Raw genomic sequence first — 24761 nt, 5'->3', positions numbered from 1 at the left:
AAGGATAATGCAAATTATAAAGGTAAGATAAAGAGCTGTAACAGTGTAACAATGACAATACTACAAGGACTGCTAAGGGGAGGGCTGAAATCTGAGTTTATTATGGTTGGCTATGTATTCATAATGGAATAATGCTCATAAAAAGAATAAAAGCATCCTTGACAGTCAAAGACCAAAATCTGTACTCAGGGAAAACAAGAAGGTGAGAGACAGACAGCATTGTAGCAAATGGACAAGGAGATCTTGAACACATTTGTTAGTAGCAAGAGTAAAACTAATTACTGAAATAACTGCGTGCAAGGAGGAGAAAAAAAGGTTAGTTAGTTCCTTTGATTTTCTTCCATTGTGGGAAATTTTCCAGGACTTCAGGAGAACTATGGCAACTGCCTAGCATTACGTCAGGAATGACGTCAAAATGACCAAGTCAAACAGGCTGTGTAATTGGAAATTTAAAACTATGCGTTGCTTACATTGATGGATAACTTTTTAGAGAAATGAACATTTTGTTATGGTGATTCACCAGCTAGCAGCTGGATATTTTTCCCCAAATATTCAGAAATATTCAGTTTGCTAAGTGCAGCCAACAGTTTGTGCTGTTTGGGTAATGTTAATAGGTTCATGTAAAAATGTGTAATATTTTGTTAGCTCTTAGTTTCTAGACAATGTGGGCCAAAATCACATATCATCTTCATCAGCAGCACAAAGTAGTTGAAAAGGCAGACAAAGTGGCTATGTAGGAATTCCACTTACATAGGGGGAATCCCTCGATAACAGACAACTGCCATAGCAGCTTAATGTAAACTTTTCTCCAGTGTCCAATCTGTTGAAATTCCTGAGCAAAACATGAGTTGGAAATTTGTTTCTGCTTCTGAGTTAGTCTCGGCTATCAGCACAGTCCACCAAGAAAGTGGGTGGCAGCATAAGAATTAGGGCAACCCTGTAGCTTGAATTCCGTTTGATGTTAACGCTGGTCTGACTCAGACTGTGATCTAGATTTTACCACAGCTGCCGTGGAGTTTTAGGTCTGAAGGTGGAGCTCCCTGGCTGCCACCCAGTCTGTAGTAACAGATGCAGCTGGGATCAGGTACACTTCAAATTCTGCGCTCCTTTTTCTTTGCTAACTTTGAGTCGCTCTCTTATTCTATTTCTTTAATTTTTTATTTCTCCTGCCCCACCTACATGTACTATTTACCAATATAATAAAATGAAAATATTGTATAAAATAAACCACTTACGCACAGAAGTCCTGCTCCCCCTTTTCAGGTCTCTAACACTATGTTCCCTTTCTCCTTGTCTTTTCTGCTTGTTTTATGGTTCTTTCCCATCTCAATTTCTCTCTGCACTGGTTGATCACAGATGTAATATTTCCCATATCAGATTCAGAGCTATAAAAATAGGCCACAGTGCAGAAAATATTTTAGAGATGGGCTGGTTTAGTTGAGTTAGTGAGGTTATGTGTTGGAGCATAGTGACACATTTATTTATCTGTAGGGAATCATTAGTGAAGTTTCTTGTTTATGCCCTTTCATTCTTTCTACTGATTTATTCTCACCTGTTTTCTGAGGCTGTAGTGACCGTGTAGAAATAGAATGTGACCTAAATAGCTCAAGTTTGTTAGAGCATCATTATCATGAAGCAAGAGGGCTAGCAGATGCATTTTAAATGAGAATGTAACATAGATGGGTGGTTCTTTGTCTTTTATGAAAATGTGAAAATTGGAGTTACATTCTTATTCAGTTAAGGCAACTAGGTCTCCAGCATGATTTGTGTACCTGGTATACATTCAGTGATGTGAAATAAGCTGGAAGCGGCATCCTTCCCACTACTTCCTCCTGCTTTTATTGATTTAAGTGAGGCTCTTGGGTATCTGATCCTATCCTGATGCCTGAAGATTATTCATATAACTCCCCATCCGTCAGCATGATATTATACCACTTGTTCTCTAGAGAAAATAATTAAGTGAATTACTAACGCATAAAATGCTCAAGTTAAAATGCTTAAATATTCCATTTGATGCAGTTATATATAGCTTAATGTAATAAGTGCAGTATCCTCTTAGTCAGAATGCCTTGTGCGGTATCCTCTTAGTCAGAATGCTTTGGCTTTCATCTCCATTAAATGGAATACTAATTAACAGTTGATTCCAATCTTGTCAAGGTTGCAGTGTTGTTATATTCTTAAACAAGACCAGAAGGTGAAAAAGGACTAACCTGTATATAAATTAAAAGTAATCATCAGACGTCAATGCAATATGCTATTACTGTATATAAATGCAGACTTTTGGATTGCAGCTATGCTGTGCTGTCACGCAGGGTTTCTAAAATGAGACAGGAGCTTAAATCTATTGACCGAGTTGTAGCCGAAGTTGCTCCTGGGGAACACAAGATAGTTCAGCTTAAGTATAGTTATAGCAAAGAAAGTGAGAATAATAACCAAATACAACTAGTGATGAAGCAGGCAATAGGATTCAGTCTTTTGTTGAAGGAGCTAGCATGAAAATGCAGTTCCAGAAGAGCTGCATTTAACATTTGGCAACTAGTGGATGCACATGAAGTTCCCACTGTCTTGGCCAAGAAAGCCATCAAATAACTGCTGATTGTGTATAAGCTACTGATAGCTGGAACAGTTAATTCTTTTTCTGATTGTGATTTTATTTTTTCTTGTTAGAAAGGCTAATTAAGTTAAGTCGAACTTCTACGTGAGAAATGGTTTAATTTTTGGGAAAAAAAATCACTTTCAGTCCTGAACTTGTTTGATGTCATTTATTACAGTGAAAAAGAAATCTTTTTGTGTTTGGATTTCTCCATATTGTTTAATATAAGATAAAAATATGAAATAAATATTTTGAAACATTTTATATTACATACAAAATTTTTTGCTGGATACAGTTCTGTTTGTCTGGGAACAGAACTATCAGTTCCTGATTTTTTTTTTCCTTAATTTTTGTCTTTTTGTCTTGTTTCACTGTGGAAACAGGCATTTTAACCCACAAAATCTGTAGTGAAAATACAGCTGAAATTCTCCTTTTTCTTGCAAAACATGTATGTTTGTGTATTCTGATTATATTCAAATAAGCCATCACTGAACAAAAAATCCACTTCAAGGACCACATGCTAATATTCACCCATCTTCATGATTCCTGCTATATCGCTTTTTCTCTGTACTTAGACATTTATTTAACAACTATATCGTACTAAAAATTGAACACTGACTGTGTATGAGAGAGAGAGGAGGATAAAAAATTTTTCCATCAGACTGGTTTATGTGTAGATTTCATGGTGCAGGTGCGCCGCATTCATTTACAATTAAGAACTTCATTAATATTTTGCTAATTTCATGAACTGAAACAGTGTCTAAGTGCAAAACTCATCTTTTAGAATTAACTTTCCTTTGGGGCCTGGTAAGAAAATGCAACATATACTGGCTCTGTTTCAGCTTGCTGGGAAGGAACATAGATCATCAAAGCTTGCTGATCTATTGACAGCATTGCCTTCCTATAGTGCTCATAAAGCCCTATGTGCTTTATAAGTAAAATGTATTGAAGCTAACAGTGTTGGCATTTACTCCAACATCATACATTTTTATACTTCGGCTCAGAGAGGAAAATGAAAAATAGATTAAGCTATGCCGTATTGTTGATTCACACTTCCTCTTTACCTAGTCTCCATATAACAGAGATTTGGAACAGATTCTATGCTACGACAGTTTCACAGCTCGAATCAATTTAGCAGATCTACACAAAGTGCGAGAAGCTAGTAAGTTTTGTTCATCTTTTAAGTAGCTTTTGCGTCATTCTGTCTGTCCCCCCCCCCCCCCAATACTTTTCTCACCTTGATAAAAACCACGGGCTTTAGGTCAGAGAAACCTAATGCTAATTAACATTTCTGGTCGTAGAGAGATGTGCAAATGTAAGAAGAAAATTGATATGCCAGTGTTGATCTAAAATATAGAAAGTAGTGATGCGATACTGAGGTATCTTTCATCTGAATAAAAAGGAGGACCTTTGATTTTATCTAGCAATGAAATGGATAGGCCTTCTGGCACCTGGAATTTTGGTTTAAAAGTAGTATGCAACTTGGATATTTCTGTAAAATATGAATGTTATTTGTGCAAGATAAGAGGTGTGCTGGTATGTTTGGACTATAAATTGAAAACATTGAAAAATATTGCAGTATAACAAAATACATTGTGATAATACATTATTTCCTGTTGTTTGCCAAAGCTGACAATTCGTTGTTTAACTGGGAGGTCCTTAATCTCTGAACCCGCTTACTTTTTTGCAATGCTAACTTCTGTGGTTGTCTGTATATGTAGTGAAGTCCCTTTGCATGGAATCAAGTCTAAAGTTAGAGGCAGATTGTTCTGCTTTGGCAAAGATAGGTGTGAGATAGAGCCCCTGTTCGTGGTTGCCTGGGGCCTTTCTTCAGGATGCTGTTTTGTCTTGCAGTTTTGTCCAGGATATGGAATTTGTCTGCTGTACTCTCAATCGGCGGCCCTAATTTACACATTCCCAGTGTTGTGACAGGAAAGCAGGAGGAAAGGGCCCAGGCCTACACCCGGTTAGAAGATCACATTCACTGTACCCTGCCTACATCTCTTGTTCTTATTTTTCAATCTCTTTATAATAAAGTTAAGTATAAAGATTTGTGTAAGTATAAACACATGCATAAGTATTGGCATGATGTAGATTAAAAAGTGTAGGTGGCATCTGAGGGTGAGATAGCATCTTCTACAGTGCAAGAAAATAACATAGTAAATATCTACTGTGTGGTTTATTTCTAGAAGATACTGTATTGAGATGGTCTGAGCCCACCTGAGTCTCGGTGCCACAGTCTCTCCCACCGGTTTGCTGAAGGTGGCTTCCTGCTCAGAGCTTTACCTGGGCTCTGCATTGATTTTTGGAAGGAACTAGGCAACGGAACTTAGGTGTCACTTAATCTACCTGAATATACTTACTGTAATAATATATTATCTTTTATTTCTTTAGGAACTGCTGCTGCTTTTTCCTGCCCTATTTCTCATCAACATATTGAACTTATTCGCATGCTTTGTGCAGCTGTTGTATGAATAGCCTTCTAGGTGGTGTAAATTCAGGGGAGTTTGGTTTGGGGAGAAGTTTGCAAAATGAAGCTGTAAATTGTTGGGAAGCATTTAAACTGAGAACAGTGTTGCAAGTTTCCCATGGAGATTTAAGTCTCATTAATGTACAGAACTGAAATACATTTTTCAATTTATATTCAAATAATGTTTGTTGTTATTTTCTTTATTACAGAATTCTAAGAACTCCAAGGAGAACATTTCTCTACAGATATCTGTCATCTTTACAATAAGCCCTAGCATTGCCATTGACCTGAGTATTTTCAAGAGATGAGAGCAGGGGAGGCAAATAAGTGCAATTTTAGCCCCCATATACCAGCCGTCTTTTAGTGTGCCAAATGTCACAACTTCCACTAACTTTGAAGCACTCTAGTCTTCATATAATATGAAGTCTAGATGTGACATTTATTTTGAATGTGTTATAAAATGACAGTTAATGCATTTGAGTTATTCAGGAATATAATGTCAGAGCCAAAAAAGATTCTAAGCTGAGTAAATTTAGCTATAGTGTAGGCTCTCCTGTCTAAAATCGTGATCTTAAAACTTCCCAAGGCCTCAACTTTAGGACACCTGAAGTTGCAGTTCTTTTGGTCAGAAGCGTGTCACTATCCATGAAAAATATTTGAGATTCATTATTACTGAACATAAGGATGGTATGAACTAGATTGTAATATTCTTGTGATTCATGAAGTCAGCTGTGAGTGGAGAGCCTTTGAATCTAGACCTTATTACCGGAGCTGTTTCTATATTTTGTCTAGGGACTTGATGCTTATCCAGTAACTATTTTACATGAAATACAGAAACAGTCAATACTGGGCATAATAATTTTCTTGAGAGATGCCAACTATAGCTTTGAGTTACTTTACCATGAGGCAGGACTTGAACCTGGCTCAGTTGTATGCTGGGTAAGAGCTGTAAAACTGAAAATGGAATGAGCACAGTGTTTCCAACTTTTTTTTGAAGAGTGTAGATAGCCCTTTTTTCTATTTTTTTTTGTTTGTTTTTGAAAGAAAACCAGCAGGATTTAAGTGATGGCAGTTCTTTGAAAGTATGAGAGAAATACCTGAGTATTGATAACCTCTATACCTGTTTTTCATTAATACCATGTAATGTCATATTTCTATAATAAATATGGTGGCAGCTGTAGTGTTTTGCATCCCCCGTATTTATACAGGCATTGCACCTATCCTCATGGATCCCAATGTTTTGTTCGAGGCGACCGCTTTAAGTGTTGGCTTTAGGCATCTCTGTGCTTAGCATATTGCTGTTCTGCATGATATTTTGAGGGGTCTAACTTTCCCTCTATTTTTTATACAGGAGGTAGGTCACCCTAAAAGCCAGCTATGCTTAGGTTTTATGTTCCTGAGTCCTTTATTGCATCCTTTCTCCTTTATTGTAGCCTGTTTTGTATAACAGCATCCTTTTCTATTTTTTACTTACTCAGTGTTAGAATAATGAGTATAGCATCTGTCATATTTGTTGTTCTGAGGAATCATTCCTCTAACAGGCTTTTATAGTGTCTAAAGCCAAGTAAATGTGTTTTCCAGTCCTCACCAGCATGTGTAGACATCTGTCTTGTATTTTGGAAGAAACTTATCTGTGCTGCAGGCACACTGTTTTCTAGGAAGATAGTCTTTTACCATTCCATATTTATTTGCAGTTTCATTTAAAAGTTTTTAAAAAACAGCATGATCTGTTATTGTAGTGTTGGATTTATTTGGCAGTACTTTTGTGTTTCAGTTAATGACAATGTGTTGCCACATCATCGGAGACCTTTTGAGGCAGGTAATATAGCCATTCTTTGGGCCAAAACTGTTATAACTGCTGGTGAGAGTATACTATAATATGCTAAAAGTCCATATTTTAGGTAAGAAATTGTTGTCCTCTTTCATTGGAATTTGTAGGATAGCTTTGTTCCTTATCCATTTATTTGTATTAAATCAGAAACACTCCATTATCACTGATGGAAGCAGTAAAGTGATTCTTTATACTCCTGTAGTATCTCTTAACTACAAATGCAGATGTCTTCAATCAAAATGGTTTTTAGGCCTCTCAAGGCCTTTGGGTACACAGGAAACTTAAAGCTTATTGTAAGCAACTTACACAACTTGTACAAAGTTTACTGCAAAGTCAAGAACAAGAAAAGGAACTTCTAAGTTCTTGGTCTTTTATAATTTATTGTATTTACGTGGGATCGTCTCTTGTGTTTAGTAACGTTAAAACCTTCTCAGTTAATTCAAAAGAGAATTATTTTGTCATGTGTATATTAGAAGAAGCTGCATGTTTTGGATTACTATCCTTCTGTTCTAACATGATGTTTTCCTTTGTGAACCTGCAATAACTTTGGCTTTCATCAAGCCATCTAATGTATAGCAGAATAAAACAGCATTTTGCATATGGTGTTACCTACAGTTTGTCTCTGAATTGCTAGTATTTTTATCCTTCTCAAACAGGTAATCTTTGAATAAGGTTTTTTCCCAGATAAAACATTTATTGCCTCAAAACTCTGCAAATGAAGTTATTGTTCATCTTTAAAGTCCTGTAGCAGCATTATTCTGTTCATTAAAGTGTTAACCAATAACCACAGCAGTAACTATACCAGAGATACACTTGTTTCAAAAATGGGCCCAATAGGCATATTTAAGTTTGTATCTGTTTCAAGAGTGGTCAGACTGAGCTCAGTCATGATATGAAGACTCTCTGCTCATCAAGTCATAGCAAATATGAGAGCAACATGTTCAAGAGAATAAAGATGTTCTTCAAGACATGGAAATGTTAGCTGACATGTCATTCATTTGGTTTGACTCAGGACAAGGATAGTACTTACTCTACTGGGAGTGAAATTGAGAAAAGAGAAGGGTGGGGAATAAGTGAAGAAATTAGGCTTCAAATCTATATTATGATAAATCTCTAGTGGAAGTTTTGGTGGAAATCTTACAGGACTTTTCAGAGTAACTATTATAGCAAGACTATAACTTCCTATTACCAGTTGTGTCTGTGCCAGAGATTGATGGGTACTCAGGTTTGTAGTAATCCTTTTAAAAGATAGAAGTTCATCTTAGAAGAATATGATGAATTGTTGTTCAGAGCAAGGAAAGCAGTTGAAAAGATAATAAAAGATAACAAAAATCCATTATATATGTATTTATGAGTGATATTATATAAAGTCATTCAAAGGATAAATCTGCATAGCCTCTATAAAGTTAAATGATGTCTTTTCAGCTGCTACAAATTCTTGAAGGATTTAATGAAACACCGTATAAGAGAACTGAGAGATATAATATATTTAGACATTTGAAAGGTTTTTGCTGAAGTAACTCATATAAAATTATTGAGGAAAATTGGAGGAACTAAGGCAGGGGGAGGGTTTTGCCAGTCATGCAAAATGCATGAAGAGGTAGGAAACATGAAGAGCAAGATCTCTGACTGGGAAGGACTAGAAAGAAGTCAAACATTGGCATTATTTGGGACTTTGTACACCAACTGATATATTACTGTGTTATCTGTTACCTGCCTAGAGTAATGGTGAAAAGCAGGATGTCAATACATGGAAATATAATAAATGTATTTAAATTAGGCCATATTAGAAAAGATTGCTAAGAGCTCCAGGAGAATGTAATAGAACTTGGTAATAAGATGTCAGATTAAATTCAATTTAGACGAGTGCACGGGAATTAAAATATAAATCACTTCATCGTAAGCAGTTCTAAATTAGTCCTTAAGAAAAATGCATGATACTATATTGGATTATTTGAGAAACAATGTTTTGATTATGTAAGTAAAATTATAGTAAAAAGTGCAATAAAGGCATAGATATTTTAAGATTGTATGGACTGTATTCTTGCACTTCATGATTACTGATCATTGATTATAGTGATTCTAGGAAGCGTTCCAGGTGCATGAGGCTGTGCCAGATTTGAGTGGCTTGGTACAAACAGAAATCCCGTTCACAATGGACAGCTTGTCAAGCTCATAGATTTAAAAGTGAAAGTTCAGATGTTCATGTAAATTTTGGTCTTTTTTCCCCCAGAAAGGAAAAAAAAAATCTCAACTCTATTGAGACTGTATTTTGGACAGGGACTCAGCTCTTGGCTTCTGGGTGGACAGAGAGACATTAGACCTTTAAGTCTGTGGACTTTCAAAGCTAAACAGAAAATATATCACCTCACTGGTAAAAGCTTTAAATGCAGAGATTGTCATAATCTTTGAACCAGAAAAATAGGCCTGTTCTGAAAATGATATTTATGGTTTTCAATTATGCTAAATAGTTACAATAATAGGCTGTTTCACAGCCCCCCCCCCCCCCCCCCCCCAGCAAAATTTAGATCCAGATGAGGGATGTTGCAGTCGCAGGCTGCTGGCAGTATGGTGAGCAGCCAGAGGGTTATCCTTGTCAGTCTACTAAAGCTGGACCATGATGGAAAATGAGCCCAGAAGGAAAGGATGAATAGAAACATTTGATTCTGCAATCTATTTATTTGGAAGTTGAATGTGCAGGGAATTCACAGGTCAGGAAGTACAAATAATCCAGAGATCTGGGAGTGCAACCAACACCTTTCCCTTCCCAGCTGAGTTTCAGTATGAAGGGGACTCCTGCTGTATTTGGCTTCTGCAGAGATGTAGGCAGAGTGGCAGCATTCATATAATTTCTGAATTGTAATTAGCTAGGAATAGGCACTGAAATGCTTCTGAACCTATCTGAGTTTTAGTGTGCAAAACATGGGGGTTGATCAAATTTAGCTAATTATATTTTTTAAGTATTGCTGGAGAACTGATTTCTGAGTTGTATTGAATTTAACCAAGCTTGGTGAGGCTATTTCTGTAAAGATGTGCAAGTTCCAAAATGTCAAGCTGCATGAGCAGGGTATAGCCTTACAAGTACATGGTAATGCTGTAAGTATCATTTTTCACTTTGCATTCAGATGGCTGAATTCATATCTCTGAATGCTTAAAAATAACAGCTCTAAACTGAAACCAAGACTGGGAAATTTCAGCCCATCTGATGAAAATCAGTATTTTTCAGCCTTGTTTAATTCTGCTCCTTTCCTGAAACCACTGGAAACTCTGTTGCATGTGGTAAGCACCGGATATCACTTGCAAGATTCAGAGACCTGTGTGTTATAATGAAAATTCTGTTGTAATCTACATATTGTATCTGCTCTCAAGTATCTGCAGTAAGAGTGCTTACAACTAAATAGTTGCAGATTTGACCCTAAGTCTTTTCTAAGTTCTCTACCAGTATATAGTGTAGCTACTCTGGACAGCAAAGGCAGACGCAATTTAAAATCTTGTCTGTGGAATGATCTTATCTTAAAAAAAAATATAAAGAGATTTAGATAGTACTTAGCCTTGTGCTTACTCATTTATGATGCCTGTTGTTGCTTGCTACATTAGATATTTCTATAATGAGAGAAGTATTTTTAAGTGAACCAAAACACAAATTTGACTGGACTATAACACTCAGGTTTCAAAAGCAAATTTTGGTATTACATACACATATGCGTAGGCATTATATATATGGTTATCTGCCATTTGGCTCTTTCTAGCTTTTAAAAATATCCTTAAAAAGGAGCAAAAGTTGCAGAATTGAAAAATTACCACAGCCAAACATCAATAATGAAATGATATAATCTTGTTTTAGAAAAAAATCTCAGCTACTTATGTATTCCCTTTGATGTCTTGTTTGCAGTTGTAGGATATAGATCTCTTCTAGGTTTTTCCCTACCTATTGCTTATGTATATAAACATAATTAATGGTAAACCTAAAAAGTGCAAAGTGTAGAGATTTTATATTTTTGCTCATGTTCTTTTACAGTCTTTCATATTTAATATATTTAATCTACTAATATCAAACACAGTCTGTAGAAATAAAGCAGCTGATATCATGGTGACAATAGGGAAACAAGCCATGATAAGGGAAGTTAGAAGATCATTACTTTGGGAATGAATGTTGTTAAACCTACAGTGATTTACACAGCAGAAGAATCAATTTCTGATTGTCTTCAAGTCTCTGAAGATATTTCTATCCAACAAACTCTGTATATTATACTGTCAATGAAAAACTGCGTCATTTTGAAAAGTATTTTCTTTTGGTAGAACCTTCAAATCCAAAACTCAGGGGAAGAGGAGCTTTCCAATTTATAAGCAGAATGGGAAGAAGCTATGCTGCTAACCTGATTCATCAATAGATAACATAAGGGAGCAGAGATAATTAACAGAAATAACAACAGTACTTTTAAACATTATCTTGCAAAAGCAACAGCTCCAAAAGGGAGGAGGAACAGATTTTGATGTTTCTACAATGAAAGGAATAATGACTGTTTAAAAAAAATACTCATGCAAAATCATACATTCAGAAAGAAATTTCTAAACATTTATAGAAATTTGGCTGAGGAGAAATTATAGTCTTATGTTTGCAAAATCTAGGACAGGAGCTATAAGTCTCTTCTGGCATTAAGCAAAGAATTTAACTGCCAGCTCATTTTTCTGTCTGATGCATTTTGTTGGATAATGCATAGTGCTTATGCTGGTAGTGTTTATCATCAAAACACTAATGCAAGGTCCAAGTGTAGTACTGCCAGTCTCAGGCATTCTGAAGCAAGACATACTTCCCAAAAAATCATAAGATTAAATTAAAATACAACAAAACATGAGATTTTAAAATTGTTTGGGGTTATTCTTATTTTAGTATTTAAAACTGATTTTCATGAGAGATTAGTAACAATGCTAAGATGGAATCTTATGTAAAGGCTAAGAATTTTGGTCTAGTTTACTTCAGAAGTTGCAGAGTTTGGATTTAAATCCAGGTGAAAGTTTTTTCAGAATCAGTACCAGGTTCAGGCTAATCCATAGACATGACATATATTTTTCGAAGTCTTAAGAGTATGTATGCTGTGGGGGCATATATAGTTGAAATGATAAATGTAATATGGAATATGTCACAACTTCTGTAGAAACTTTTAATGGATTTTATCTGTTGACATTTTATTTAGTAGCTGTGATTTTTTTATACATTTCAAGCAACAGAATATATTTCATCTATACATAAATTAATTCAACTGAAGAGGGAAAAATCCCAGTTAAATGATGGGTTCAAAAAGGAAGGCCAAAACATAGTTATGAACAAATGTTGGGGAAGTCCCTGTATGTTCATGTAATTCTGTCATCAAAAATCTATTCTGAAACGCCCAATCCTTTAAGCAAGGATAATAGCACCTTTGATAATATGACCCTTACATCATTCAGCCTTGTATATACATTGTTTTGCTGCCTACTGAAGAAGCAATAGTCTGCTTGTTGTGTTTGTTGATGATTCTGACGCTGACATTTTCTCCGTTGCTTCATCAATCCCTGCCTACTGTGTAAAAGCTGTGGAGAGTACTTCACAGAATCCTAGGTTGGAAGGGACCTCAGGGATCATCTAGTCCAACCTTTCTAGGAAGAGCACAGTCTAGACAAGATGGCCCAGCACCCTGTCCAGACGACAAAAGTGTCCAACGTGGCTGAGTCAACCACTTCCCTGGGGAGATTATTCCAATGGTTGACAATTCTCATTGTGAAAAATTTCCCTCTCGTGTCCAATCAGAATCTCCCCAAGAGCAACTTGTGTCCATTCCCCCTTGTCCTCTCCACGTGACTTCTTGTAAAAAGGGAGTCTCCATCTTCGATCATCTTGGTGGCCCTTCTCCAGACCCCTTCCAGCCTGTCCACATCCTTTTTGTATAGAGGGGACCAGAACTGTACACAGTACTCCAGGTGTGGCCTGACAAGCACTGAGTAGAGCAGGGTGTTGACTTCTTTACCTCTGCTGGTGATGCCCTTTCTGATGCAACCCAGCATCATATTGGCCTTCTTGGCTGCAGCCGCACACTGTTCACTCATGTTGAGCTTTCTGTCCACCAGGACCCCCAGGTCCCTTTCCACAGAGCTGCTCTCCAGCCAGGTGGATCCCAGTCTGTGCTGCACTCCTGGATTATGTTTTCCCAGGTGCAAGACCGTACCCGTGTCCTTGTTGAACTTGATAAGGTTCTTGCTGGCCCACTCTTCCAGCCTATCCAGATCTCCCTGCAGAGCAGCTCTCCCTTCTGGAGTGTCTACTTCCCCACTCAACTTGGTGTCACCAGCAAACTTCATCAGGCTACACTTGATGCTGTTATCCAGATCACTTTTAAAGTTATTGAATAACATTGGGCCCAATATCGATCCCTGGGGGACCCCACTAGTGACAGGTTGCCACTTGGAAAAGGAGCTATTTATCACCACCCTTTGGGTGCGGCCTATCAGCCAGTTCCCCACCCACTGCGCAGACCACTTGTCTAGGCCATAACGCATTCATTTCTCCAGGAGGAGGCTGTGGGGGACCGTATCAAAGGCCTTGGAGAAGCCCAGGTAGACAATGTCCACTGCCCACCCCACGTCAACCAGGCAAGTCACTTTGTTGTAGAAGGCCACCAGGTTTGTCAAGCACAATCTGCCTTTAGTGAAGCCATGTTGGCTTTTCCCAATCACGTGCTTCAATTGACTTGTGATGGCCCCCAGGAGGATTTGTTCCATAACCTTCCCAGGGATTGAAGTAAGGCTGATGGGCCTATAGTTACCTGGATCCTCTCTTGAGCCTTTCTTGTAGACAGGGGTAACATTTGCCTTTCTCCAGTCCTCTGGGACATCCCCCGTTCTCCATGACTTCTTGAAGATTATGGAAAGTGGCCTTGCGATGGTGTCAGCCAGCTCTCGCAACACCCTCAGGTGGATGGTGTCAGGACCCATCGATTTGTAGGGGTCAAGCTCCTGTAGTAATTCATGTACTAACTTTTCCTTCACTGATGGTGGGTTGGTGTTTGGATCAACTGTCAATTTCGTCCCCAAAGCCTGGGACCCGACAGTGTTGGTAAAGTCAGAGGTGAAGAAAGTGTTGAGGACCTGTGCCTTTTCAGCACTATTGGTGATTGACTCTCCTGTTCTCTTTAACAGCGGGCCTATATTTTCCTTCTTTTTCTGCTTATGGTTGACATGTCTGAAGAACCCTTTCTTGTTATTTTTGACATCTATGGCCAGTTTCAATTTGAGCTGGGCTTTTGCTTTTCTAACTGCATCTCTGTATGCTCTGGCAATGCCCTTGTAGCTCTTGATGGATAATCTTCCACTTCTCCATCTCTGCTATGCTTCCCTTTTGGATTTGAGTAGACCCAGGAGGTCATGGTTGAGCCAAGGGGGCCTCTTGCTCTGCTTACTTCCCTTTTCTTTGTAGGGGATAAACTGGCTTTGCGCTTCCAATAGAGAGTTATTGAAGAACTCCCAGCACTCACTAGCTCCTTTGTCTTCCACGGAAGCTTCCTATGGAATCCTTCGCAACTGAGCCCTGAGTGAATTGAAGTTTGCTTTTCTAAAATCCAGAACCCTTGTCTTAGAGCTGACCTTCAGCACACTCAGCAGGATCCCAAACTCCACAATATTGTGGTCACTGCAGCCAAGGCTGTCACTAACCGAGATATTACAAAGCAGGCTTTCTCGGTTTGTGAGTAGCAAGCCCAGCAGTGCCCCGTTCCTGGATGGCACTTCTAACATTTGTATCAGGAATCAGTCCTCTCTGCATTCCAGGAACTTGGTGGATGACATGTGAGCTGCTGTATTGTTCTTCCAGCAGATGTCTGGGTAGTTGAAGTCACCCATCAGGACCAGGTTCTGTTGGCCAGAAGCTTGCTTTAGAGCCCCAAGTATCGCTTCATCAGCATTGTCCTTGTGGTTAGGAGGTCGATAGCAGATGCCCACTGTGAGGTCCTGCTTGGAGTTGACACCTTTGACTTTAACCCAGAGGCATTTGATAGAGCAGTTGCAATCACCTTAGTTGACTTCAATACATTCAAGGTTTTCCTTATGTAGAGTGCGACTCCTCCGCCTCTTCTACCCTGCCTGTCTTTATGAAAGAGCGTCTAACTGTCCATTGCCATCCCCCAGTCATTTGAGTTGTCTCACCATGTTTCAGTTACTCCTATAATGTCATACCCTTCTGAGTGGGCATGGAGCTCCGGTTCCTCCTGTTTGTTACCTAGGCTGCGTGCATTTGTATACATACACTTCTGCTCTCTCAAACTCTTCAGCAGTCTTCGTGTTGTCCTTGCAGTTCATATTCAGTGTGAATAATTTCCTCTCAGTATCCATTTATACTTGGGTTCCACTGAGATTGCTCACCTTGCCAAATGCTTATCACCTGTTAATATGAAAAATTCTGTATTTTAGAGAGGACATTGGTAACTCGAGTTCTGTGTTAGTAATAACTATTCTCAAATCATCATGAATAAAGGATGTCTTTTTTTTTTTTTTTTTCTTCATTGCTGGCAAGAGAAGTATGCTTAGTCACTGCAGTTAATTTTGGCTATGGTTCCAGAGCCTTATCATGAATAAGTTCAGTCTCTATTTTTGGTTGTCTCTGGGTATTTGAAAAAATTTGGAACAGTTTTTAAAGTAAGGTTTTGATGCCACCTTAAATGACATTGGTTGCCTTTTCACATAATTTTGATGGAATTCTTTGCTTTTATACTTTTTTTCACCAGTACAGCTAAATCTGTTATTCACTCCCAAATAATACATGACCGGCTTGCTTTGCAACACAGAGGATTAAAATAGATTGCTTTCTGTTATATGTTTTAATACTATCTGGGAGAAAAAGGTTTCCTCTGTATTTGTTTTCAGAAGCATTAAAATGTTTTACAATTTCAGTCTTTATCCATGGTCTTCAATAACTCTGGTGTAAAATTATGGAAGCAATAAATCCTTTCTATCTTTAATTGAAATCCTTTGATACCATGCTTTGGGGCGGTCTGTGTTTTGCAGCTATTTGCACATACTCAGTAGGAAACATAAGTTCTAGTTTCTATAATCTTTGTCATTCAACATTGTGAATCTCATGGCCCACAAATATTTTCCATGTTTATGCCCTTTTTATTTGCTGCATAGAGCTCATGTTGCATCATTTTATCTTTAGACTCTATGGAAATAATTTTTGTGGCTGTTCAAATCATGAGGGTCAAATCCCTCTTATACTCAATTCCTCTCCTTGCTAACTCTAGTGCCTAGCTCTAGCTCAGTGCAAATTAAACCAGCTTTACTACTGAAGGCTACAGCCCTCCATTAACTTTTGTTCTGGCTGTGCAGTCCCACCTTCTCACCTCTCCCTCCCTGGTGGTAGGGTACAATTTACTAACTGGATCTGGGAGCAGATTCAGCTCACTAGTTGTAACCTGTCATGTGGCCATGTTTTACTACTACAGATATTTGCATCAGCTTGAACGGAGACTAGGGGCACAGGGATGAAAATAAGCACTTGAGACTGGGAGGTGCTGCCTCTTTCCATCAGCATTGCAGTTTGAAATCATCAATGGATTTGTAAGGCTGGCCAGTGAGGAGATCATCTCCACGGAGGCTGCAGAAGTAGCCAGAGCCTGGTAGGGTGCTTGTGGCAGTGGTTGCACATTCATCTTTCCAACACACTGCTTCCACACTGTTGGTCCTTCACATCCACAGTCTCTGGCTGTGTGTCAAGGCATTGTATCTTTGCAGATTCAGAGCTTTTCTGTAGGGAAGTATTGCCAGTTCAATGTGTCTAGGGAAAATACATGGTTTTCCTTGAGTTTCTGAGGAGAACCTCATGAGGAGTCTTCTAGATTTAAGAATTGTTTGACATTTGTACCCAAAAAGTTTTTGCCAATGGCAACAGTTGTCTGAAGCATTAGGCTTAAGAAGTTTCTCGTATTTGATGGGATTTTTATTTTGTTTTAAATGAAGATAGGGCTGCTGTAAAAAGATATGGCATGTGTGTGGTATCCTCCTATGGAGCTATTGTAGCACTACAATGTAGGCAGGGAAGGAATTTCTTTACCTTTGCAGTCTCTTTCTGTTTATTTTTTTAGGCAACACATGTAGCTCTATTCATAACAAAAACAATGTGTTGGACCAACATTGTCTATATAGTAATTGTAATTTTGGATGTTGTATAAGAACATGAGCAATAACTTTGCTATTCACATGCTGCTTATTCTTTGCAAGTTTCTTTTCCCATTAAAAAAAAATCCAAAACCCCCCCTTGTAACTAGCATTGTAAGAAATAAAATATAGTAAAGTACCCAGTAACTGGGATGGATATGACTGCAATGAGAGAAAGATGCCATGTTCATTTGGGAGTTACCCTGTTTATATTGCTGTTAAGTCTCTGAACATGTCCATGGTGAAATATAGACTTACATTTACAGAACCCTGAACAATGTCTAACTGAGTTTCAGACTTATGTAGTTAATAAAAGAGCCAATTCTCTTCAGACAGCCTTGAGTTCTTATTAAATGTATAAGTTTCATTTCAGGCAGCAGGCTTCTACATACTGGAAGCCTCAGGCTAAAGCAAAAAGAAAAGGGAACTTGTATATGTTTGTACGTATAGCGCAGAAAGGAAAATTTCTGTTTCTGCTGCCAGGGCTTACAACTTAGTTGTAAGGTGTTTTTTTTCCCCTTTTAGAAGGGCAGGTAAGAAATACAACTTGAGGAGAACATAATTTTATTTCTAGTGCTCTCAAGTAGCTAATGTACTTTTAATTAAAAAAAGCATTGAAGGGGGAAAGCAACTGCTATTTCTTAATAAAAAAAATTTCTATGTCCTGCACAAAAAGCAATAGAAGTCCACCTGAGAATTTCAACTAGAAATAATGGGACTAGTTGTAGGAATGAAAAAAAACAAGGTCTGAAATAATAAAGCCTTACAGTAGTACTATGTGGTAAGCGCAGCGACTTGTTTTTTTCTCAGCTTGAAAAAACTAAGGCAAAGAGAAGTCATACTACTTGAATATAGCATGGTTTTTGTGTTAGAGCAAAGAGGTGAATCTGAATTATTAATTTTTGACAATGTCTTCCACCCCACTTAGAAAACAGTTGTCCATGGAGACAACATTGTCTTATTTCAGATGCAGAACTGAATCAAATCAAATAACACAGTAAAAATTGCACTTCTAGGTAGGATGCTCTTCACAGCAATACCAGTGTACTTGTAAAACTTACTAAAATCAGATTTTTTTCTTTAACTTGATTCATATAGTGTAGCACTGAAAAGGTATTTCATAAATGAACTGCTGCTGTGGGCGTTGCCATTCAACTTAATTGCTTCCTTTTCCAGGCAAAATGGCTCTCCTGAATTCTGCATTGTTTTCTTTTGCCTAAAGAAAGGCTAGTAATGCTTCCTCATGGAGGTAATCCTGTATAGCAGAAGGTAGGAGGGCATGTGGAAATGGACGTTTTAAAACTGCCGGCTTACATGCTGATGGGTGGTAGAAGTGACAGCAAATTTCACATCAAAGAAGTAGGAAATATATATGTATCGCTGGTGCTTCTGTCTAAGGCTGAATACTTCTAGGTGTCCAACACAACAGTAATTCTTGAAGCAGCCGCTGCTGTGAATAAACACATGTGAGAGCATTTATCTAGAATGCAAAGCTTAAAAAGTATGTTGGAACTGTATAACTGACATATGGTACCACAGTTTAAATGAGATGAGTAGAATCATTGTTCTGATACAGACTTTACAGATAACAGTAGCAGAAGAAGTAAAACTCATGAAAGGTGCAGAGCCTTATGGAGTGATTTACAGAGAAACTGGATGTGACAACGCTAGTCAGTCTAAAAAAAAATAACAGCCCACAAGTTAAAACAGTGGAACAGCTTTTCCTTAAAGTGTAATGATGAAGACAAACAGACGAATGTAGGAGGAATAAAATAAATCAGCTGTTAACACCCTCTTTGAAAGCACTTTTAAAAGAGAATAAAATTACTTTTTAGTGTTTTTTAGAAATACTTTAAACTTCTCTTCCTTTTAAAGAAGAAATTAAAGTATCTATTGATTCTGTACGTATCAAAAAAATAAAGCGTTGTCCAATTCTGTGGGCACTTTCACATCATGAAAAGTGTTGTGCCAAAATGACAACTGTTAGATGTGAGAACAGATATCCTTCAACCCTATTTTTAACAAGTGCAATAAGATGACTTAACTGCCATCAGCTATCACGACTTTGGCCTCCAGTCTAAATCCACTTCATACAAAATTCTGGGGAGGAGATGGGCTTCATGCTGGGAAGAGAAAATGAAGAAATTTGGGTCAGGGAGTGTTCCAAGTTTGGTGGTTCTGTGCCAAAAACAGTCTGTAACTTTTTGCCTAGACTTTACAAATCAACAGCAGCATCTATAATTGGACTTCCAAACAAAAAAGAGTACAGCATAAATAGTCCTGATATAAGATGCTCAGTAATGTCAGTTCACCTAAGCAAATGATCCCATAATCTCTTCCAAATCCTAATGGGATGTGTCTGACCTTATCTCCTCCGTATTTCTACAATAACTAGTATTCTTTTTGGTTCTGATTATGAGTTACACACCTGATTTCCTGGGTCTTAAGCAATTGCAGCAAGCTTGAAGTTTTTTATTAGAAGGTCTATCTTTTCCATAACGATACTCTATGCAGTATTTGAAATTATAATCATGGAACTGAAATTAATTATTCTAGTTCTGAAGAAATGTAGAACAAATGAAATAACTAGAGTGACTCAAAGCAGAATCAAGATTTCCCCAAAGTTCAGAATGGGTATATTATTGGTAAGGGCTTGTTTACTTCAGATGGGATGAGAGTATATTTGTAGTTTTAAAATAGAAAATACCGTTACCTGATATTTTTTAAAACAAACCACTGAAAATGGAGTATCAGACAGTAATCTGCTTCTTCATTCTATCTCCTAATCTCACAGGTTGATAATTATTTTGCAACAACTGCCAAATCATTAGAGTGGATTTTTTTTTACCTGTCTATGCTGATGAAAGGGGAATCTTTGTATTTTCAGATTTTAAGCATCTCAGCTGATATAGAACTGCTTTAAGCAATTCTGTTGCTACAGCCTACTGGGTGTTTAAACTTGAGCAGCTTAAAATTACTTTTCTGTCTTCTTCATGTGTTGCTTTTTTGGGGGATAATGTCTCTTGTGTCAGTTTGTTTTCAGTGCAGTGTAAGACACCTTACAGAATCATTTTACAACTTAGTATTTTAGAGAGTATTCCTTCTTGCATCCATTTTTTTCTCAGAATAATTAAGAGGGGAGAAATACCCATGGTAACGATAAATGCCTTTTAAATGGTATTATAGACTTAATTTTCAAAATATGTGACTAAACAAATTAATATTTAGGCATAAATGACCCAAATTTGATTTTTATCATCAGAAACACTGAAACTAGAAGATCATAGACCAGACTGAATGATAAAAGTGGTTTGGAAACGGAAAGATTAATTTGTCTTTGCACTGTTGAGATGGCAGTGGGTATTACATGGGATGACCCGCACATGCTCAACTCCACTAGTATGGAACCTTCAGGGGAGCCCTAGCTTGGCTTCCTGCCCACAGGTTACACGTGTATGAGAAGAACTGCTATGCAGCCATCCCACAGCCAGTTCTTATCAATCATTCCCCTCTCTGAATCCAGCCTACTTAGAGACTGCATGAAGAACTCAGCAGTACACTCCTCTCAATCTCCAGTATTTGTATATTCTATTTAAATGTCCACATATATAAATTAGGCTCTGCACTTTGTACTTTGTTGGGTTTTTTTTTCTGCAATTTGCCATTTTAATGTAGATTTTCAAGTCTATGAGTATATTCTTATAATTTTAGCAAAATTTATTGCTTACTAGTTAAAATTGTGTATATTTTATCATTGCATGGTAGATGAGCTAAAATAAAATGCTCTTGTGGTTGAGGTATATATTCTAAATATTTATGTAAATGTTTTATTTGATAACTGCCATTCTGCTTTGGCTATTTCATGGTGGGGTTTTTTTTGCTTATTTTACAATCAAATAGAGACCCAGGTGTACCAGGGGGCACTGGGGTATGTTGCATGTAATTTCACAGAACCATATTAGTGTTCCTTAACCATTAAGTATCATAAATTGTGGTGATATATCTTTTAAAATAACACACATTATTATAGCTCATAAATGCATTAAGAAACTTAAGCATAAGTTAAGTGGATGAAAATATTGTTTAGAAGATCTTGCTGACTGTTCCATTGTGAACAAACTGTACTTGTAAGTGGTGGGAAAGGGTAATTCTTACAGTGCTTTCTGTTGGATTGGAGAAAGGGCTTTACAAAGGATTGTTGTACCTATTTGCAGATGAGAAGATTGAGACAGAGAGAAAAGAAGCAAATTACCCAGGGTCGCCTGGAAAGCTAATGATACAGCTAGAAGGGAAACTAATTAATTCAGAGGTCTGGGCCAGTTCTCTGTCCGTGTGTTGTACTGCCTCCTTTACTTCCAACTGTTCCGAGTTTCCTGAAAAAAACTGAACATCTCCACTGTAGTTTCCAATCAGAATGTGGTAAGTATTCTGAGAAAACTTCTGCTATGAATTACTAGTTTTATTGTTTGCTTCTAGCAACATTATACTGTTAACCACACTAAGCCTAATTTTTTTTACTAGTTGATACCACTGTATTTCCAGTGTTGTTTTTTGAAATGAATTGATTTGTTGTATATTTTTACCAATACAAATGAAGGTAGTTTAGCCCACATTTTCTATATTAGAATTCCTAATGTTCTGTCTTTAAAGACAGAGATGCTTCCTGCTGCAATATATCTCATAATCTGCTTAGATAAGTAGAAATTGTACCAAAAGCGAAATTAGAGGAGAGGCCTTAACTTTATATTAAGTAAAGTTCTTATTCAGATTCAAGTTATTAAAAAAGGAAAGAAAAGGAAAATGGAATTATTTTTCTCATAATTCTTGACTATACATGAAACTGTTCAGTTTGTTTCTTAGAACTACCATTATAAATCTTAACTTCAGGAGGCCTGTTTCCTCAAGACAATGCCATTCTTGCTATGACATTAACAAAAGCTACGTGTATGTTTTATACTTTCTGATGGAAACGTTGCCAGTTAAAGTTGGTTGAAAATCTTTTAACAAATTATTTTCACCTGTCTAGTGGAGCTGGTAACTTCCTTTCTTTTATCTAGTCTCTCAGTCTCCAGGCCTACTGAGACTATTTCGCTATGTCACTCTGGGACTCATGACTAGTATGTATTAATGGGCTTGCAGATGAATTTACGAGGAATAAGGTTGTCTGTCTGCACTGACCACTCGACTGTTGTAAGCAGTGTTAGTAAGCCACAAAGATTTGTAGACTTTCAAGCAGGACTTAATATGACTAATCATGATCCCACTGGATTTGACTGACATTTTGATAATGGCTTCAGTGCAGCAGAAATAAACCTTTTAGAATTAAACATTTGCTCTATTAAAAAGATACCCTTCATATTACTGGAGCAAGCCTAACAATGAAGAATGGCTGTTGTGTGCGCTAAAAGAAGACATCATGTGAAAACCAAAGTAACAACCCAGTGTTACAGCATATACACAAGGATTTGCTGAGTTGAATAAACACAGAGATCTAATTCTCATGCTTTCTACATTGTGCATACTTGACTTTACAATTCAATAATACTTTTCAAGACAGACTGTATGTATGTTATCTGATATTGAAGAGGTTCCTTTGTCTGCTTAGAAATTTTTTTTCATGAGACAATGCAGTAACGTACACAAAAGTGACTGGACTTGTTAAAATGTATACTTTTTCCTGAAATTTGCAAATTATTTATCATGTATGCTTTGAAAATATTAATGCTAAATTGTTCTATGAAAACATAATAACCTGATGGTTTTTGACATCCAAGTATGACCTTTACTTTCTTTGAAAAACAGGCTTCCAACTTCAGGATTCTGTGATGTAGCATGTCCTTCTTATTAATGGAGGAGATCCGAGTCTATTCTCTATTCTGAAATCTAAATATTTGTACATAAATTTCAATCCATAAAATTAATGTAAGAACAACTTTTGTTCCAAGATCACAGTTAGTTACATGTGTTCAGACTCTTAATTTTTTCATCATAACTTTATTGGTATCTTGTTCCCTATAAATCCTGGCTAAAATCAGACATACCACATCATTTTGTGTGGACTTTTCAGAGGTGCTGTTTCTTCTGTCTCAGGGATTACTTTTTCATATTATTCAGTACTGTATATTATCATGAGGTCTACTTTCTCAGCAAATTGGATTTTTAGAATTTTGGTACAATAAATGGCAATAAAATGAGGTGAGTTTTCTAAGAAGTTGTGTAAGAAAATCGCATCTGATATTTTATTGAAAAAACAATTACTTTTTAAAGTTCTTTAGTCATCTTGGCAATGTGCAGTACATAGAATCTAAGAATATGTGACTCAGAAGAAGATGTGTTCATACTCATTTTGGAAGAAAAAGTCCAGTTGTATTCATATAGAGCCTGAGCTGAGACCCAGGGGAGCAAACAGAACGCTATTCATTACATACTGGAGCAAATCTGTAGCTGATGTAAATTTTCATAACTCAGTTGACTTCAGTGAAGCTATGCTGATTTATAGGAGCTGAATATTTTTTGCACAGTGGTGGTATTTTCTTTGTTTACTTAAAAACCAGCTGTGCATAATATTGGACAGAACAGCAAAATAAAGTTCCCTGACCTGTATCCCTGTCCTTAGTGAAGTTCTTCTAGTTTTACATTAATCAAACTAGGATCAGAATCTGGTTCAATATATGCAAAATACTGAGAGGCATATCTATCTTCTTTTTTTTCTTACTGCTTTGAGCCACTTCGTTGGATCAAAGCTAGTTGAAAGCTGAGCTAACCAGATGGTTGGGGATTTCCCTGTGGAAGGCTATCCTGGGGAGACATAGAACTAGAATAGGGGATTACTTGATTGGAGAGGTACTGAAAAGCATTTGGCTACAGTATTGCTGGGCACAGGTGATTATAAACTGCTAGAATGACCTGGGGGGCTGGCATAATGTGGAGCATCTCTAAACCTGTCCTTTATTGCACTGGGTCTGAGATGGCTACGGGATTAGTGGATAGAGAAGGGAATGTGCCCCCTCCTCCTGGCTGTATGGGGTGCATCTCATCTTCAATGAAAAATTCACTCTGTGAATTATAATTTTTACTTGAAAAGGCAGAGTTTTATATTTTTGTTTTGAGGAGTACTGTTTTGTATGCAAACCTTCTCAAGCATCAAGATGAGAGTATTCTCTAAGTTCTGTTACTGCTGCTTCCAGTACATGGTTTTGCAATTCATTAGACTCTGCTCTCTTGTATGAAAATGTTAGTTTATATAAAAACCTGTAACGTACTTCTATAAATTGGCATGTATAACCATGTTGCACCTCCGTTAATTACATTTCTGTTACTATGCAATTGTGAATTTAACAAGTGTTACAGAACAAAGAATGTCCTTTTAGTGCTATTGAAAGAAACCTAGGATGTTTCAAATTATGGATGTTGCTGTTTTATTATAACATTCCTACAACTATTTCCAATACCAATGGAGAATTTTTAGGAGTTTGTCATATTATTTTCTGATGGTTAAACTGAGTTACCAATTAAATCTCTAAGTCACAGTATGAATTTAATCTATAATGACCCAGAAGTCTTGACTGTATCTACCCGAGACACCACCTTGTTCTCCAGGGAACATCGTGACAGCTGAAATTTTTTAATAGCTTGAGCAAGTAACTACCACACACAAATGGATGGCAGCTAACTTTTCAGTCAGA

The 24761-nt window shown here is 37.2% G+C and overlaps 1 protein-coding gene across 3 annotated transcripts in view; it reads left to right on the top strand.

Moving 5' to 3' along the window:
* NPTX2 (neuronal pentraxin 2) overlaps positions 1-24761 on the top strand; it is a 72226-nt gene that overhangs the window by 9515 nt on the left and 37950 nt on the right. For all 3 annotated transcript variants that reach the window (XM_064461700.1, XM_064461701.1, XM_064461699.1), the window contains exon 2: positions 21291-21495. The gene's annotated coding sequence lies outside the window, so the exon portion shown is untranslated. The remainder of the gene's footprint in view (positions 1-21290; positions 21496-24761) is intronic.

This window comes from Phalacrocorax carbo, chromosome 10 (genome assembly GCF_963921805.1).
Source record: "Phalacrocorax carbo chromosome 10, bPhaCar2.1, whole genome shotgun sequence".
NCBI classification, from domain to species: Eukaryota; Metazoa; Chordata; class Aves; order Suliformes; family Phalacrocoracidae; genus Phalacrocorax; species Phalacrocorax carbo.
Note: the sequence above shows the minus strand (reverse complement) of the source record. Positions and strands in the feature narration are given on the sequence as shown.